Below are 17,422 nucleotides of genomic sequence, written 5' to 3'. Positions count from 1 at the left end.
TTTTTTCCCTCCGAATGCTGAAGATAAACCATAATTGATAAGGAAGAGGTACGTACAGGAAAAATGCAATGGGCAAGCCTTTCCAGCCAGTTTAGAATAAATGATAGTCTTATGAATAAAGAAAGTATCACAAATTATAATTGCAAATTCAGGAATTAGATGTTGTTCTTTTTAGCCTTGCCAGTTTAGAAGAAAATTCTGTAGTCACTGGTATGTTATATGTTCCTTTGAGTGGTTCAAAAGGCAAGCTTTAATTTTAGCATTTATTTTAAAAAGCATAATGTATTCTCCTGTGCTCAGGGTTGAACTTCTTAGTATAGTATTGTTGCTAGGTAGAGTTTTATTTTACGCATTTGTTTGCTGTTTTCATCTTATTTCATATATTTGCGTAGGCAAGTGTTAAGTGCATATGTAAGTTTTCACAGCTACTTTTCAAAAAATTTTTTGTCAGCTTATAATTATATGATTTTTCTTAAATGTTTCCTAAAAATAGCATTGAGAGTATTAGATGTTTTTGGATCATGGAAAAGCAGTGAATTGACAATGCATTTGGTTGAATAGGTTTAAATCAAAGTGGAAAATTTGAGTTACATATAGTAATGTAGCTTCATTATAGAAAATTTCTTCCTGTCATTCTGTGTAATATATATACTTTATTGAAAATATTTTATGTTATTTGTTGGAACACATGATTTTATTTCATAGATAAGAAAATGGTTTGAACATGTCTCAGCAAAAAAAATTTTTCCCATCTGTAAACACATATATAGAGTAGTTTAACCATTTAATAATTAAACAATTTAGCAATTTAAACCAAATATTTTGCTCTCTTAAAAAATGTTGTGTGTCCTGATATATTATGGTTTATCATTATATTTTTAAAAGTAATATTTATAAAAGTAAAAATAAGCCTAATAATTAGCATATGACTCAATTTTCTTCCTGGATACTTGTAAATGGTAATTTTAAAAAAATCTCTTCATATGTTTTCTCTGGTGTACGAAAGTATTCTTCAGTATGCTTATGCATATTGTAAAGGAAATATACTGTTAAACCTTTATTACTAAATCAAGAATGACATACCTTTGACAATAGTGATTGCTGCTATCTAGCTTAGATAATAACCTTTTTAAAATGAGGTGGCTACTAGCGGCAAATAGTTTTGAAAATGTTATTGAAGTTTTCCTCCTAAAATTCATGAGAGAGAGAGAGAAATCTCGAAAGGGAGAAAGACAGGGAGAGAGCACACATTTAGTTTTAACAACTGGGGGAATGTTAAGAATTCTGTGTGAACATTGGAGTTTTAATAATATGAAAAAGAGGAGTTTCTACTATAGAGAGAAGTTAATGTTCAAAGGTTTGGATTGCATTGACTTTAAGTTTATATTGCTTTACAAATGTACTGTAGTACATTGACTTTATAAGTAGTATCTGCATTGTGGACTATTTTTTATAATATGTTCATTTTTAGTTTTGAACTCTATATTTGTAAGAGCAGAGCAATTTTTTCTGCATTTTGTCAAAAGTTGAATTACTTAAAAGCTTTGCCAATTTCATGACAGGTAAAAATTAATCTCACTAGATTACCTTTTGTAACCAATTATTTTACCTAATGTTAAGATGCTACTGTCCTGATGGAAGTTTTCTTGTATCATCTTATAATGTCTTAATGTTTCTGAATTGGGTGGTAAGATCCTTTGGATGAAACTATATACTTTTATATCCATTTTATAGAAAACTCAATAATTGATATAAGTTAGATTATCAGTGTAGAGAAGTTTTTCTATGCTATTATTGTTGATTTCTATAATCTGGTGTAAATGTATGAAATAAAGTGAGAATTGACTTTTTTCTAAAAAATAGTTTTTCTTTGAGCTGTATATACAGAAAAGTCTTACAATAAAATTATTGTTGATTAAAGGAAATCTGCACCTTTTGTCTTTTGGATACTTATGTGTCTGTTTTCTAGGATCAAGTTATACAAATTAAGCCAATGGGTTAAAGTATTAATTGTAAAATGTAGCACTTTTTTTTTTCTTTTCAACTTCATAATGAATTCATTTTGTTGAGATTCATTTAAATAATTTTTAATCATTTGGTAGAAATAATGCTATATTTTCACTTACCCTGGAAATTTGAAATTTAAATTGCACATTCAGTAGAGAAATTTAAATATTAAATTAATTATTATTGCTAATGAAACAAAATAAAATTAAAATCACAATGCCTAATTTAAATTATTTACTCAGATTACATGGGCAGTGAGTAAACATATAGAAAATATACTGTTTAACTCCAGACTAGAGTTGGTCTTTGAAGTCATGTCAATAAATAGCTATTTGTTAGCAGAATAATTACATTCATATTTGTTCTTGTGAACTGTAATAGTTTGTATAACTGATAGGAATTTTTAATTTTTTTAGTTTACAAGTGGAAAGTAAAGTCTTGAGTTTTACAGACATAGTTTTTGGTTGTTTTTAATCTTGAATTTCCCAATAGATGCTGGATCTCTGTTATTGGTTTTACAGATTGACATTTCTCTGTTAGTATACACATGCAAAAAAGTAATTATCTTTCACAAAAGAGCTACAAACAATACCTTGGTTCAATAATTTACAACTGTTTTTCCCTGATTTGCAATCATTATCCCAAGTGCGGTCGTCACTTATGTTTATGCATTCGTATGCATATGCACATGCCAAAGCATATACTATGAATTAAAATTTTGATTTGGACTGATATTTGAAAGAAATTAAAATTATATTTATGTGGCAAATACTTTGTTCCTATATAAAAATATGTCCATGTTCATATATAGTTCTATAGCATCATTATTCATTTTTTCAAAGAAATACTGCATATAACTGTATGTTTTTAAAACCTTTCTGATGCCTGTCATTGCATTGTGAGTTAGCTAATATTTTTCCTTTATTTGCTTTTTTTTTTTTTTTACTGAACCACAAAATGGACTTAGTTGTAAGATATTTGATTATAAGGAATATGTAAACAATGGTTTGGCAGACTCATGGTTCATATAATTTTAGAGGAACCTATAAATGTGTATTTTAATTTTTGAAATTTAAAAGTCTTTTATATAAATATATTTTTATAGTTGGTGGTATAATGATTTCAGTAGACCACCATTGCTGTAAAAAAAATTAAAAATGCCAGTTTTACTGAAAATTAAAATAACTTATTTGATGTTGTAAAAATTATTTGTCTTGCAAAGGATATTTAGATGTATCTTGTTAAGAAAGTCACTTCTCTATTGTAACTCTTCTAATTTCTTAAGGGATGGCATAGAAATAGTGCAGATATTAGAGTCTTAACCATTGCTACAATAATCTTAAATACATGTTTTAGAATACTGTTAACTTTATACATTTTCTGACATCAATATAATCATTTTAAAATATCTTAAACATTTTTAAAAAATTGCATTTGCTTACTGTGTTTATATGGTGAGGAATTCCTTGTTTGGTAGGCAATTTATTTAAGAAATGAAAATCATTTAATCAAGATAAATGTAACATTTATGTTCTTTTTATTATAGCCAAAATCGCACTTGGTTTGATTTTTGCTACTAGACTATGTATTAGATATTATGTTTATGAGTATTAATAGGAATATAGGGAATAGGATGAATAATGAATTTTTTTTTCACTGCAAGTATTAAATGCTTATGTAGCAACTAGCTTTTAAACAAGTCTTAATTCTGCAGCTCATCTTATTTGGGAATTGTTTTATACATCAGGAAAATGATAACCTTTTTATTTATTAGGAGAAGAAAGCATATTTATGAAGAAATATGTTTCAGAGTTAACATCCTATTCAGTAACACTATAAACACGTGAAATGGTTAATATGGTATTGCTTATATCCATCTAACCCTTTTCCAAACCTTGAACCCTATGTCCTTAATAAATAGTATGGGGGGGCGTGTTTTTAAGAATTCAACATTAGATGAGTAGATTATATTCACTGTAATTAAAGAGCACCTATTCTCAGTTGCTATGCAGGTCTTTAAAAAGTTATATAGGGATATAAGGCCTGTTTTATGTGTGTTTGCTCTTGAATGGACAAAAGTTTGTGGTCAACTGTTGTTGTAATTGTAAGGAAGTTCCCTTTTAATAAGGTGTAGAATTTCCTTATTATTTTTTTGAATTATAGCACATTAATCAAAATACACGTCCAATGAATTTCATAATATTTATAATAGCAATGGCTTGTATTCAGGTGTATATTTTCATTATGTGAGATTTTTCTCAAGATTTGTTTTAAAATATTAAACACTGCAGATTTCATGTAGGTTTTTCATACACTTTAGACAGTCATCTTACAGTACTTTACTCTTTGGAAAATATTAAGTATTGGTGTTTATCGTTATCCTTATTATGGGAGTTTAATGACATGTGGTGGTTTTTGGGTTTTTTTTTGGTAGAATTTTATCTTTAGTGAAATTCAGTTGTTAGGAGAAAAAATAGTGCATTAAGGTAACATATTGTGAAGTTAGCACCCATTTAATAAGGCCTTACATGGTATATGACTAGAAAAAATAGTTTTGCTTTGTCACATTTACAGTTTTATTATTCAAAGGAAGGATTTTTTCATAATGAAGGTATTTGTCTGTTTGACCATATATATAATATTTTTAAAGAGACACTATATAGGCAGACTGACTGTTCCAGGGAACCTTTTCTTAGCTAATAGCATTTGCACTCCTAATGCTTTTTGAGGAGCTTTTGGTATGACCTCTCTATTGACTCAGAGTTGTCACATATTAGTATCCTTGGACAAAGGTTAGAACAGCATGAGAGGTTGGTATTTGTATGCTTTGGAGCGGTATTGAGATGCTACCCTGTTTTGCCATCAATTTTCAAGTATGCATGGGTGCATCATTAATCATAGGAAATGCAAAAATAAATAATGATTCAGTCCAATTGGATTTTTTATATGAATACTTACCTTTTCCTTTTTTTTTGTATATACAGTTGAGGTATTTGGGTAACCCCTAACCTTTTGCTTCAACAAAGAAGTACAGTATAAAAATATTACCACAGTTTTCATGTGAGCAGCTCTTGAGAGGGAAGAAAAAGCTCTCTAGATGAATACTTGTTGAAAAAAACAGTTGTGATACAGAATGTCTTAACTCAGCCCCAATACAGTACTTGAGGACCACCAGTGGATAAAATTGAAAGCATATGATTTTTTGAAGCACTAGAAAAGGTTTGTAATTGATTAGTGCTGGTTGAAAGTATTGAAGAACAGTGAGTTTTGATTTGTGAATGGTTCTATTCAATAAGGATTAATTCTGTGTGTTTGATAAAATCTTAGTGCTTTCAATGAGTTAGCTTTCCCCCCTCTGCAGTTTATTTAACCATCAAATATTTCAGTGTTGTTTTAACAAACTGGAACATTTCTATCTTACTGAATTTAACTTTAGCATGACTGATTTAAACAAGTCAAACTATCAGTGATTAGTTTGAAGGGTGTAATTGAGTATATTAATTTTTTATTTTTAAAAAATAACTAAAATAATAATGTAATCACATATATTTCATGCTTTCATTGTAATTTAGAGAAAAGGAGGTCATATAGACTACCAAAATATTTTTATGCAATTTCTTTGAAATATTTAACATTTTAATAGAGTTCTAAAATTTAAAAGTGAAATCTAACAATTTTTCATGCAAAATTAGGATTTTTTTACAATTTAAAATAATTTATAATACGAGTCTTTTGGAATTGCATAGATATTTTTAGCTTAATTTGTGTTGGATTGGTCTTCTCTGTTTGTTCTTGACTTTTAAAATTCTCTCTCTGGATTTTGGAATTATTTTGGAAGTAAGTTGTGATACTTTGTCACTATTAAACCTTGAAACTAAAATTATCATTACTGGTATGGACCACAACTATTATTTTGGAAATCAATGTTCACACATCATTTGCAGTCAGTCACTATGGTCAGTTAAAAAGGTTTTATGTAGAAATTTTATTTAGTCATCTGATATATTTTCATAAGTTCTTAATTGTAATATACTCTGTGAGTCACATCTATCACTTTCAACAGACTTTATGATAAATAATGGGCTTATTTTGAGTAGTGCAGATTGAAAATTTTTCCTTAATTCAAGATAAATGATATGCTAGGAGAGCAACCACACTGAAATGCATTCTCTGTCTCTGTCTCTGTCTCTCACACACATCCTTTTCACTCATTATATGTGGCTGAGGCAATGGGCCGGTGTGTGCTTTGTCCCTCACCTAGGAAAAGCCTAAACTTTTAAAAACAAATTGATCAAATGCGAACACATACTTTCATTTCAGGAGGTTGTTCTGATAATCATCATATAAGAAGTTAAAGCCCTAAATGAGATATTTGACTTCAAATAGATTATAGATTGGTGAAATGTTTGCAGTGTGATGATAACCTATACATAAGGTCCACTACCCACTCACCTGTAATTAGTTCAGTGTAGTGGGTTCATCTTAAATCTCTATACAGGCTCTAAAATACTGTTTGGGGTTGGGAGAGGATAAATTCCACTTTTCAGAAAATAATTGTTATGTTGTCTAAAAATATATGATATTTGATAGAAGAAGATATTTATTTAGTTCACTACAGTGCCTTGTTGTGTTAGAAGATGGTGAAGTTTTAGAAATTTTACTATAGAAATAGTTATTAAGGGTGTCACAGAAATATAAGACCACTCATATGATAGGAATAAAGAGCATTTTAACATATTCTTTGTGATAATATCAATAACTTGAGTTGTAATGATAAAATAATCCTTGAAACTTGTGTTGTTCCCAATCTGGTTAAAAAAATATATTTTATTTTTAAAGAGAGTAATATTGTGAAAGAGTAACTTAACTGCTTGCGATGCCTGTTTTAAGTTATCCCTCCATATAACAATAGTTTTAGCCATTTTTTTTCTCATCTTTTGGATAGAAACAGCAAAAGTTCTCACTTATAAGCTATAATTATGATATGATCTATAATGCAGTCTAATTCTATGTTCTGCTTCCTTAATGCAGAAAAATTTAGAGTAACTCTTGTTGACTACCATTAAATTAAAAAAAAATCTGTGATTATTATATTGTATGTGTTTTAACTGAGGGCACCTACTACAACTATTGAAGGAATCACTACAGCAGTTTTACATTTTGTTGGTAAAATACAGAGTACATTTCCTCACCCTTTTAAGAGAAACCTTTTTCTCCCCTGCAGGTTTATTTCTCTTTGACCTAAACTAAGACTGATCCTCTGATAGCCAGTTAAAATGTGTGAAGTAGGAGGAGTAAAGGAAACTCCAATCGTTAGTTCTAAGTTATAAAGCAAAGTTAATATAGGTATACACAGCAAAAGATTTATTTTAAAGGATAAAAGAAAACTTTATAAACTTGCCTTGTAGTTGGAACATGTTGGACATCATAAAGAAAATCTTGTAAGTGTTTAGATATTTTGCTATAATACCATGTCAGCAGATGAATGTTGAAGTAGTTTATTTTTGTGTATCAACATTAATTTGAAATTAAATATTAAGGGACTATATTATGGCTGTTTTTCTTTAAAAGTCCAGCATGATTTAGTAGGTATAGCTCTTTTAAACCATGCAGGGTATCCTTACGGAGTTTTATTTTTCATGAAACTAAGCGGTATTCATTTTGGTAGGTCCAAGAATATGATTAAAAGAATCCTAGTCGTCTCAATGTTTGCTCTGTTTTTATAACAGGTTCTACACATGGGTAATAGTGTGTAGATTTGAAGTTAAAATTATATAGAAAAGCACAATTACATGGAATTTTTGCTGATTTCTGTAAACTTTTAAATATCCTGGATATCCTGCTTAACTATAAAGATCTATTAAAAATGGCTATTACATACTTAACATAATTTTATTTCAGATGAACATATGCTTCAATTATAAAAAGTTGCTTAGAGACAAAGTTATACAGAAAGCTTATGATATGATGCGGTTTCAAATTATAAATAGATTTCTTGTAGTCGGACTAGTTAAAATGTTAGCTGCACTGCAGGTTTATTTCTCTGTTTTACATGGGAGAGCATAATGTTGAGATAATTCTGCGGTCTGTTATTTTGTAAAATTACTTCCTTTTTGAAGTTTGCTCAAATATTGGGAGCTGCCGGAGTGAATACTTCATAATACTTTGATTAATTTAGAATCTAATTTTATTTCAGTAAGGGTTAATGAGAATATTAAACCTTTTTATTGTTTTAACTACCTCATTTCTATACTTCTGAAAAACATTTTGACTCATATGAGATAATTTTTTTCTATTTCAGGTCATTACTCTGAGAAGTAGATAAGTTACAGATGCCAAATGCAAATATGTACAGCAATTTCATTTTTCAAGTTTTAGTGCAACAAAATAGCATATTATTATTTTCATTAATATAATGTCATCCGGAAAAGCTAGCAGTTACTTTATCCAAGAAACATACCTTTATGTTTAACAGGTTCATCTCTTATATGATTTTAAAATATGGTAACACTTACCCCAAAAGAAGTTTTGCTGACATGGTGTCACTGTGCTGAAGAGGCTGTTTGATGCCATAGTCCCTCCTTTTTTTTTCAGATAGAACTTGTACCCTCTGTTGTAAATTCTGCTTGCAGCCTTAAACTGAAAATACAAACCATACCCAAACCTTGTTTTAGTTTTGCAGTATGCCTGGAGTACATAGACTTTATATTTATATTTTTTTTTCTGTCAAGAAATTATGTAGCTGGTAACATGTGAAAAGCAAGGAAACAAAACAAAAAGAGAATGAGCAAATATTTGAAGGACCTACTATTACTGCATAGACTGTGGTTAGAGAGCACTCACTGACTCTGTTGGTCTCGGTGGCTGGTAGTGACCTGCGGAGATTAACCATTTAAAAACCAGAGACTTCTTGCTGTCCTCCTGGAGAAAGTTTGCACCGCACTTGTGGTTCTGTGGTTGTTTGTGAGGCGAATGAAGCATTCACACAATCCAAAAAAGCAAAAGCTTTAAAACTCCTTTTTTTTGCAAGCACTATTACTGGAGAGACAGAATCATGTGGTTTGTGACCTCACAGTGCTCAAAGTGAAGTGGGACTGCCTACCACTGTGGCTTTTTTCCCCCCTTGCTCTTGCTCTCTCTTTCTCTCTCTCTCTCTGACAAAAGGCTTGTGGTAAGGCCCTTCCTGGCATCCAGAAGGATATAGCTATTTAATTTTTGTGACTCATGAGGATTTGGATAGAATACAAATGCTGAAGGAGCTCAAACTCCTGTAAGGTTAAGCATTTGTAGAGCAGAACTCTGCAGTTAGGGGCTTTCCTTTTTATTCCCCCCCAACCCCCACTTTTTTTTTTTTTGCCTGCTCCTTTTATTTAGTTCATTATTGTGTCTGTGGAAAAGTGAGCAAAATTGGCTCAAGAGGCTGTGTGAAATTCTGAACAACAGTGATGATTTACAATAATTTACATCTTTGGATTGTATCACTTTCTGGGGTCTGCTTCATATTTGCTGGGTGATTGGAGTCCTTCTGTTTTTCTTTTTCCTGTCTTCTTAAACTTGTGAATCTGTAACTCATTGTAAAAAAGTTTACCTTTCTTAAGGTCTGGTTGCAAACTGCTTGCTGGGCTTGACTGTAATTGGCTGTCATGAAAGTGTTAGTCTGGGGATTCCTTTTACAAATGTTAAATCATGTCTGTCTAGTTTATGTATGATCAATATTAGATGCTGGCTCCTACAGTATGGATTAAATGTAATTAGCATCATTTATATTATTTATACCTTTCTTTTATGACTAGTTTAAGGATTTATAAAAATCAATGATAAGAATTGTAACAGATTATTTGCTGAATTTTAGTTTTCTTTATGCTTGTAATGATTTTTATTTTTCAAGGAATTGTATTCATTTTGCATAATTCTTTAGTTTATTTGGATTTTAACTTTAAAAACAGAGGCTTCGCTAGCAAATCTTATACATGTATAAAGTAAACTTCTTATGTTGTAATTTAGATTGTTCAATATTACGTTTTATAAACTCAGAATAGAGTGGGTTAACAGAAGCTGTATTTTTTGTTTATAATGAAAGCTTTGAAATAAATTGCAAAATGCTGTGTGTAGCAAGAAATAATGCACACAGACAGAGTATGTTAGTCGTCTCGATTTGCTAATTCTGATTCAGAAGAAAATTGGAAACATCTTTGGGAAACTATCTCCTTTTTTACCCCTTTGGACATGTATGTATAGAACTCATTTTCTTATTAGGATGATTATATATCATAGGCAGAGAATTTCATATTTATGAATAGAGCTTCCTGTTTTCATCAGTTGGGAGCGATGGGGCATTTTTCAACAAAAATTATAAAGCTGAACAGACCAATCTTCTAGGCATTTTTCCCCATTTATCAGCCACTCTGAATTTGCATGTTAGACTTCTTCCTAGTGTGATAGTAACTAGGAGTGGCATAGAGTAAATGACTAGGAGGGTGGGCGGAGACAGTGAATTACAAAACATTATTTAGGGTAGATAATTGGGTAAGGGTTGGGAAACACCAAGGAGGGTGTTAGAGCCAAAATATCCTTGCCTATGGACTTCCAGCACAGTTCATTATCTGCTTTTGGTTTATATTAGATAAAGATAAATGTGCAGACATGTTCATAAGTTTCTTCACAAAATATTTGATTTGCCCAAAATGCACCAGGGAGACATGGGAATGATTTTAATCCTTTATTATTCACATGTCCAGAATTTTCCCATAACAAACTTTTAGTGATAGAACACTAAACATGCACTGTAGTGTTTTATTTTAAATATATATTTATGCCTCATTGTGTATGTAAACATTTTACATTGAAAAATAAAAGCTTTCATTTAATGTAATCATTCATACAAAAGAGAAAAGTTATTTAGTTACAGTTTTAAATAACTATGGTGTACTGGTATGATCTATATCTAAAGGAGGTCTTTGTTTATATAATTTGTGGAATTTCCAAATGTAGTTCCATATGCACTTACAATAGCAGCAGAATCAGGCAGTTGAAAAAATTTGGGTAGTCGCTGTACTATGGTAAATAAATGCTTTTTTAGTGTCTGTGTGAGGATTCTCTGATATCTTACAACCCCAACTATTAGCTAAATATTTTCTCCCTTTAATGTTTTTTAAAAAATATGTGCACGTTGGCCCTCTAACCTAACTTTGTAAGCATTTGAATAATTTTCAACATCTATGTATCTATTACCCATTTTTTCTCTTTGTGCGGGTAGCCCTCCTGCACATAATTTTTGGGTCAGGATAATTACTCATGTTATGTAAGAGTTTAGTAGATATTGTTAAATATGACTTTTATGTTTTGTGTGAGGCCCGTCAAATTCTGGCAGAAGAAAGACAGTGAAGTCATTAAAGATTGTATATTCATTATCCACACATTCTTTTTCTAAATTAAAAATATATCCACTTTGGAGCAAATAATTCTTGGTGATAACAATTAAAAAACAAGTGATCAAGGTACATATGTGATAATTGAGAGTTTGTTTAATTAGAAGTAACTTACCACATGTAATAAAGAGAGATTGATTCAGAAAAGTCACTGCAAATAAAGCTCTTGATTATGGATTTATACGATGCTTAAAATGAAAAATGGAAACCACAGAGTTTTCTGGTTGTTGTTTTTCAAAGACCCTCAAACTTCATTTTTGGGGATTATGTTAGTATTTTCTATGTTGACGTAAGTAACAAATTTAGGTCTGTTGTATAAATTATGTACTTTATTGCCATAGATGTGAAATACTCCTTTGAACTTGAAATCAATTTCAATAAGTAAAGACATTAGTTATCTTGCTCCCCCCATTACCTTGTATTTACTAAATTTGTCAACATTGGTCAAACTTTTTATATTGTATGCTGTTAGACTATATAACAGTATAATAGTTTTTTAAATGTTACATATAGTCATTGTTACCTTTGAATTATTTTTTTTATTTTCTGAGCTAATGAACCTATTTAGATTTAATAGTTTTATCAGTGTCAATATTGTGCTTATTTCTATGTGTGTGTGTGTTTTTTTTTTTATTGTTTTAACTTCTATTTGGTGCTGTTCTATTTTTCTCTTAATTGACAACAACAGGGCCAAAATGATTTGATGTAGGTTTTTTATTAATTGTAGACATTCTAATTTGGCTTAAATTTTTCTCACTGATAATGAGGTTTTTAGGAAGACACTTTCTTAATTTATTGTTTTAGCTTGGTATATGACAATTTATTTTTTGACTTTTTTTTGGATTTGATGTATAGCTATTTAAGCTGATACAGCATTTATTGGGCCATATATTGATGATTTGAAAAGTTTTTATATTAGTTAAATACATTATTAGTATTTTAAATTATGATGATTATGAGATATTAATTTTACTTTCTTATTTTAATGGGGTATGTCTGTGTACACAACTGCATGCATATTTCTGTGATCGTGTGTTCAGGGTATTATTTGTGTTATTTTTTGTAATGAGTATTCTTTTTCCTCCTCAGTTTGTTTTAATTAAATTATGTAAAAACCCAAAGCACCACCATGTCCATGATTGTTTGAACAAGTTCATTTGGTTAGTATTAGCAGCTATCTGTCTAAATGTGAGATTATGTGGGAATGAGATGCCAAAAGAGAAAATACTAAACTTTTCTATCTTCCTCGTACTCCCCCTCTCTTTTCCCCTTTTTTCTTCCCACTTTTCCTCCCTCTCTCCTCCAGGCTTTTTCAGTTTCTTTATCACTGTTTTGATAATTCTATAGTGTCTTAAGGTAGATTCTTAAGGTTCTAGTAGTAGATATTGACATTAATTCTCACTAATGAATACCTGGCAGGTTTGAGGCACCTAAGATTTCAAGGCGAATCATAGTTATGTCTACACTGTTATATGTGCACCTCATTTGTTAGATGGTATTGGCATCTGATTACACTGATTTTCTTCCTTTTTAACAGTTTTTAATTCCTTCCTCTATGTTAATTTACTTTAACATGCTGTTTCACATGACATTGGCAGTTTAATTATGAGGATTTGTTTTTCCACCTTTGACTGTTCTTCAAAGTGCAGAGTGATCCTTACTTGTGTAATGTAGCTGTATAAATAACTCACGTTTCTTATGATTATTAGAACAATTCATCTTCTAATGCTGTCATTTTTCTAAGAAGAAAAAAAAAGGCGAGAACTTGTAGAAAATATGGGAAACATGCTCATATGACAGCTGAGGATGTGGCTAGGCTAAAGCAGGAAACTACTACCCACAATGCAATGTTACATATACTACCACTTAATAAAATTTATATCAAACATGCTACTGACAAAACCAAAGAAAAATAATATCCCAACTATGCTAGTTAACATACTAAATCTATCTAGGGAAAAATGAAACTAATCTTTTTGGAACTTTGTATTTAGAGAATATAGTAAATGAAACCGGGGCATCATAGTACATTGGAGCTCTGTGGTAACTTTGTGCTGTGGGACTTGGTTGTAGGAAAACTGTCTTATAATGACAACCTTTTGGATATTAACTTTCTTGGGAAAGGCACAAAACGGCACCCCCTTTCTTTTTTAATTGAATTGTTGCAGTGTTAAATATAGTTAGAGGACATTGTCATTTGGTAAGTAAAATAAGTTAAATTAATGAGACATTCATGATTATTTAAATGTTTTATCTAGCCCAGGTATATTTCTTTCCATTTTGTTTTATGTTGTCTTTTATTGCCAGTTTGAGGTGGGGCTTGAATTGTCCACTGAAGCATATTTCTTTTCAGAGTAATTGTTTTTCTTGGTCTTTTTATTTATGTTAACCTACCTATAGCTTACCTGATCAACCCATATGCTTTACTCTAAAGAGAGTTAGTCTAAAGCAAAATGTAAACTGCTTTTATAATGTGGTTGAAAAAGATATTATGGTATCTTCTGAAAAGGTCAGATTTTAATATACTTAGGGTTTCTGTTTATAAATCTTAATCTTCTGTGCTCTTAGCTGTCAGACTATAGCAATTTTGATGAATTTAGTACCTTAGTAATTTAGATGAATTATGCGGCTTTACAAGGGAGGTTTTTAAAATTTAAAAAGGGAACATAGCAGAGTTTTGGATTGATAAATGTATAGAAATTTTATCAGAGAAAAAATAGAAAAGACTATTAAATTAGTGTTAGTTGTGAAAGATCCCCTCTTAGTATTCCAGCATATAAATTACCACTGTGTCAGATCTGGCATGGTAATTGTCATCTCATTATTTAAAGATTAATATATTATCTCTCTGTCTATATCTCTATTAAGGATGATTTGCTTAATTGTTTGAAGTAGTTTCTCCTTCAGAGACTGCTTATCAATACCAGCTGTGGCACTGTGGCTTTTCTCCATGGTCTCATGGTGGTCTTTGGAACAACGTTCTTCAACTTTGACAGGTGAGACAGAGGCTCTCCAGTGCCACTGCTTTTGGATGAATCTAGCTGTGGTTGGAGAGAGTGCATCTTGCCAAAATATATGGGTGAGACCACACACAGCCTTTAAAATAGTTATTGTAGGCTTATTTTTAGGGTTACATGTCTTGACAGTTCTTTTATTTGCATGCCAATTTCATTGCTGTGTATAGATTTTTCATTGGCCTTAGTAAAGGCGATTGCACATTTAGTCTCTATTTGTTAAGCCTTGTGTATAATTTACACTGGAAAATACTCTTGAATTCAGAAATAATTAACAATATAGAAAATATATTGAAAATGAGTCACTAGAATACTGGTCTTTTTGCTTCTATAAATTTGACAGTATTCCCTTTGGAAATCTCAATTTGCAAGATAGTTTAGTAGTCAAAAATTGCTCCAAATTGAACTTTTAGATCAAATAAGTTAGGAGAGAATGTTAAAATATTCATATTACTTCAATTACATTAATAGTAAAAAATTTATGGTTCTTGTTATTCAGAAGTACAGCTTTTATAATATTGATACAATAACGTATTGTTCAAAATGTAAGTTTTACACATTAGTAAAAGCTTGAAACATTGAAACAAATGGCCAGAGAAGTCAATTTCTTAATGCATAATCATAAAATGCAAGCCATCTAGTCTTTTTATGGGATGATTAAAACTTTATTCAACTTAGTGAACTGTAAAATTGACTGTATGTTTAAAAAAAGTATGTTTTGTCTTCTAAAACTGGCTTTTTTAGTCAAGATCTCTCTTTGGACTTCTATAAAATGTTTCCTTTTATAAAATACATTTGTTTAACTATTTATGATTCTTAAGTTATTAGTGATAAGAAGCTTAACTTCTTGAGCCCTGGCAGGTAATTAGTTACAAGACTTTTCACTTGATGATCAATGCATGTTGGTTAGTTATGTATTTATAAAATATTGTAAGCAGCTAAGATAAGATTACAGTTTCATTGTAGATATTCTTATAGGGAAAACAGAATCTATGAAGATAATTGGAAATTCAGTTTTCTCTCCACTATTATTGCAGTACCCTTCCATTGCTGAGTGGTCTGGCAGGAAACTACTGGGGAAATTGTGTTCCTACAGCTTTTACAGAGCACAAGTTGTGGAAAAAAGAGAGATCATAGTATATACAAAAAGGTTATCTAAAGAAAAGTTTGGCTCTTAACTTTCAGGAATTGGTCGTATATGTTAACCTTGATTGGATGCTATATTTTTAAAAAAGTTTTATAAGTTATTTTTAGGATATTTGAGGAAAATGGCTATTAGTGATACTATGGCATATTTATTGAGTGTGATAATACTATTGCATGTATATAATAGGAAAATATCCTTATTAAAAAAGGTGAATGATGAGATATTTTTAAGAAGTTAATACCATGATTAAGCAAAAATATACATAAAACAAATGTGGCATAAATTAACAATTGGTGAGTCCAGGTAAAGGGTATACAGACATTCATTTTACTATTTTTCACCATAAACAGTGATTTCTGAAAGGTGAAGCATTTTGTGGAGAAGGTATATAGAGATTTATTTTATTTCAAAGTGAAATCAGATAGGGGAAATTCATTTATTTGTATAGTTTTTAAAAATTAGGTGAATATGATGGGTTGTGCATAACAATTTTAGATTTTAGTTTATAGTTTTAGTTTTTACATTTTTGTTCTATTCACCATAAAAAATCTAATTTTCACAAATTTATACATGGCAAAAATAAATAAGAAATAGTATAATATTTTTGAAAATACCAACTTTTAAAATTTTACATTTGTGTAACAGTAACTCAGAGCTAGACCAGTATGCTAGAGATTTCTAGAGGACCAAAACAATTATGATATTGTCATTTATTTATTCTGAATTGGATGCTTTTAAAATAGAGGGCAGGGCAAAAATAGGTTTACAGTTGTTTGTATGGAAAATAATACAATAATTAATAATAATACACTGTGTTTCATGTACTCACAACTGTATACCTACTTTTGCCTTACCCTCTATATAAAAGTACCTTAAAAAGTTCATTCACATTAAATTCATACTTCTGAATATTACTGCTACTAAATTGTTTATATACTATTCACTTCAGTTGTACTCTTTGAAAAAGTATTTTAATGGGCAGAAGCCTATATTCTCTATGCAAATTATTAATTCTGAATTTGTATTATGCTAGTTAATATCCTAAGGAGGTCTGTACATTTTTTCTCTAGAGGGTGAAATAGTAAATATTTTTTGTTTTATGAGACATAGAGTTTCTATTCACTGCTCTACTCTGCCATTGTGTCTGAAAGCAGTAAGTTAGACAATAAGTAAAACTTTATAAACAGGCAGCTGGCCTGCTGTACTTTGCCCACTCCTGCCACCTGTACTTCATGTATAGAAATGTGTGGCCCAGTGGATATCTTCTTTTATAGAAAAGGCAAGAATAGTTTGAAAAATGATCAAATTTTTAATATTATAATGGAATTTTTTCTTAAAGTATTTATAAAATCTGTTTTGTTCATTTATTTTTATGTGAAAGATGACATCCATGGTCCTTCATAACTTTTTTTTGAATTGAATAGTGCAATTTCATCTTGATCATGTAATTATTAAATAATAGAGGCCTGGTGCATGAAATTCATGCACAGTGTGTGTGTGTGTGTGTGTGTGTGTGGGGGGGGGTGGTGTTCCCCTCAGCCCAGCCTGCACCCTCTCCAATCTGGGACCCCTCAGGGGATTTCCGACTGCTGGTTTAGGCCCAAGCCTGGGGATCGGGCCTAAACCGGCAGTTGGACATCCCTCTCACAATCCTGGACTGCTGGCTCCTAATCGCTCACCTGTCTGCCTGCCTGCCTGGTCACCCCTAAGTGCTCCCCATCCCCCCCCACCCCCCACTGGCCTGATCGCTCCTCACTGCCTCTGCGTGCTGGACTAATTGCCCCTAACTGCCCCCAGTTGCCAGCCAGGTTGCCCCAACTGCTCCC

At 30.9% G+C, this 17,422-nt stretch overlaps 1 protein-coding gene and 2 long non-coding RNA genes across 4 annotated transcripts in view; 2 read left to right on the top strand and 1 right to left on the bottom strand.

The window, feature by feature from the left end:
• Nucleotides 1-8,783, bottom strand: part of LOC107185077 — a 55,519-nt gene extending 46,736 nt beyond the window's left edge. Inside the window, exon 1 of the long non-coding RNA XR_001515997.1 lies at nucleotides 8,523-8,783. This is a non-coding gene — a long non-coding RNA (uncharacterized LOC107185077). The remainder of the gene's footprint in view (nucleotides 1-8,522) is intronic.
• The window catches only part of SUPT3H (SPT3 homolog, SAGA and STAGA complex component), a 445,191-nt gene that overhangs the window by 39,397 nt on the left and 388,372 nt on the right, over nucleotides 1-17,422 (top strand). The window lies entirely within an intron of this gene.
• Nucleotides 12,398-17,422, top strand: part of LOC107185076 — a 36,006-nt gene continuing 30,981 nt past the window's right edge. The window contains exons 1-2 of the long non-coding RNA XR_001515996.1: nucleotides 12,398-12,595; nucleotides 14,304-14,431. This is a non-coding gene — a long non-coding RNA (uncharacterized LOC107185076). The remainder of the gene's footprint in view (nucleotides 12,596-14,303; nucleotides 14,432-17,422) is intronic.

This window comes from Myotis davidii, unplaced genomic scaffold (assembly GCF_000327345.1).
Source record: "Myotis davidii unplaced genomic scaffold, ASM32734v1 scaffold167, whole genome shotgun sequence".
Lineage (NCBI taxonomy): Eukaryota > Metazoa > Chordata > Mammalia > Chiroptera > Vespertilionidae > Myotis > Myotis davidii.
This window is presented reverse-complemented; position numbering and strand designations above follow the sequence as displayed.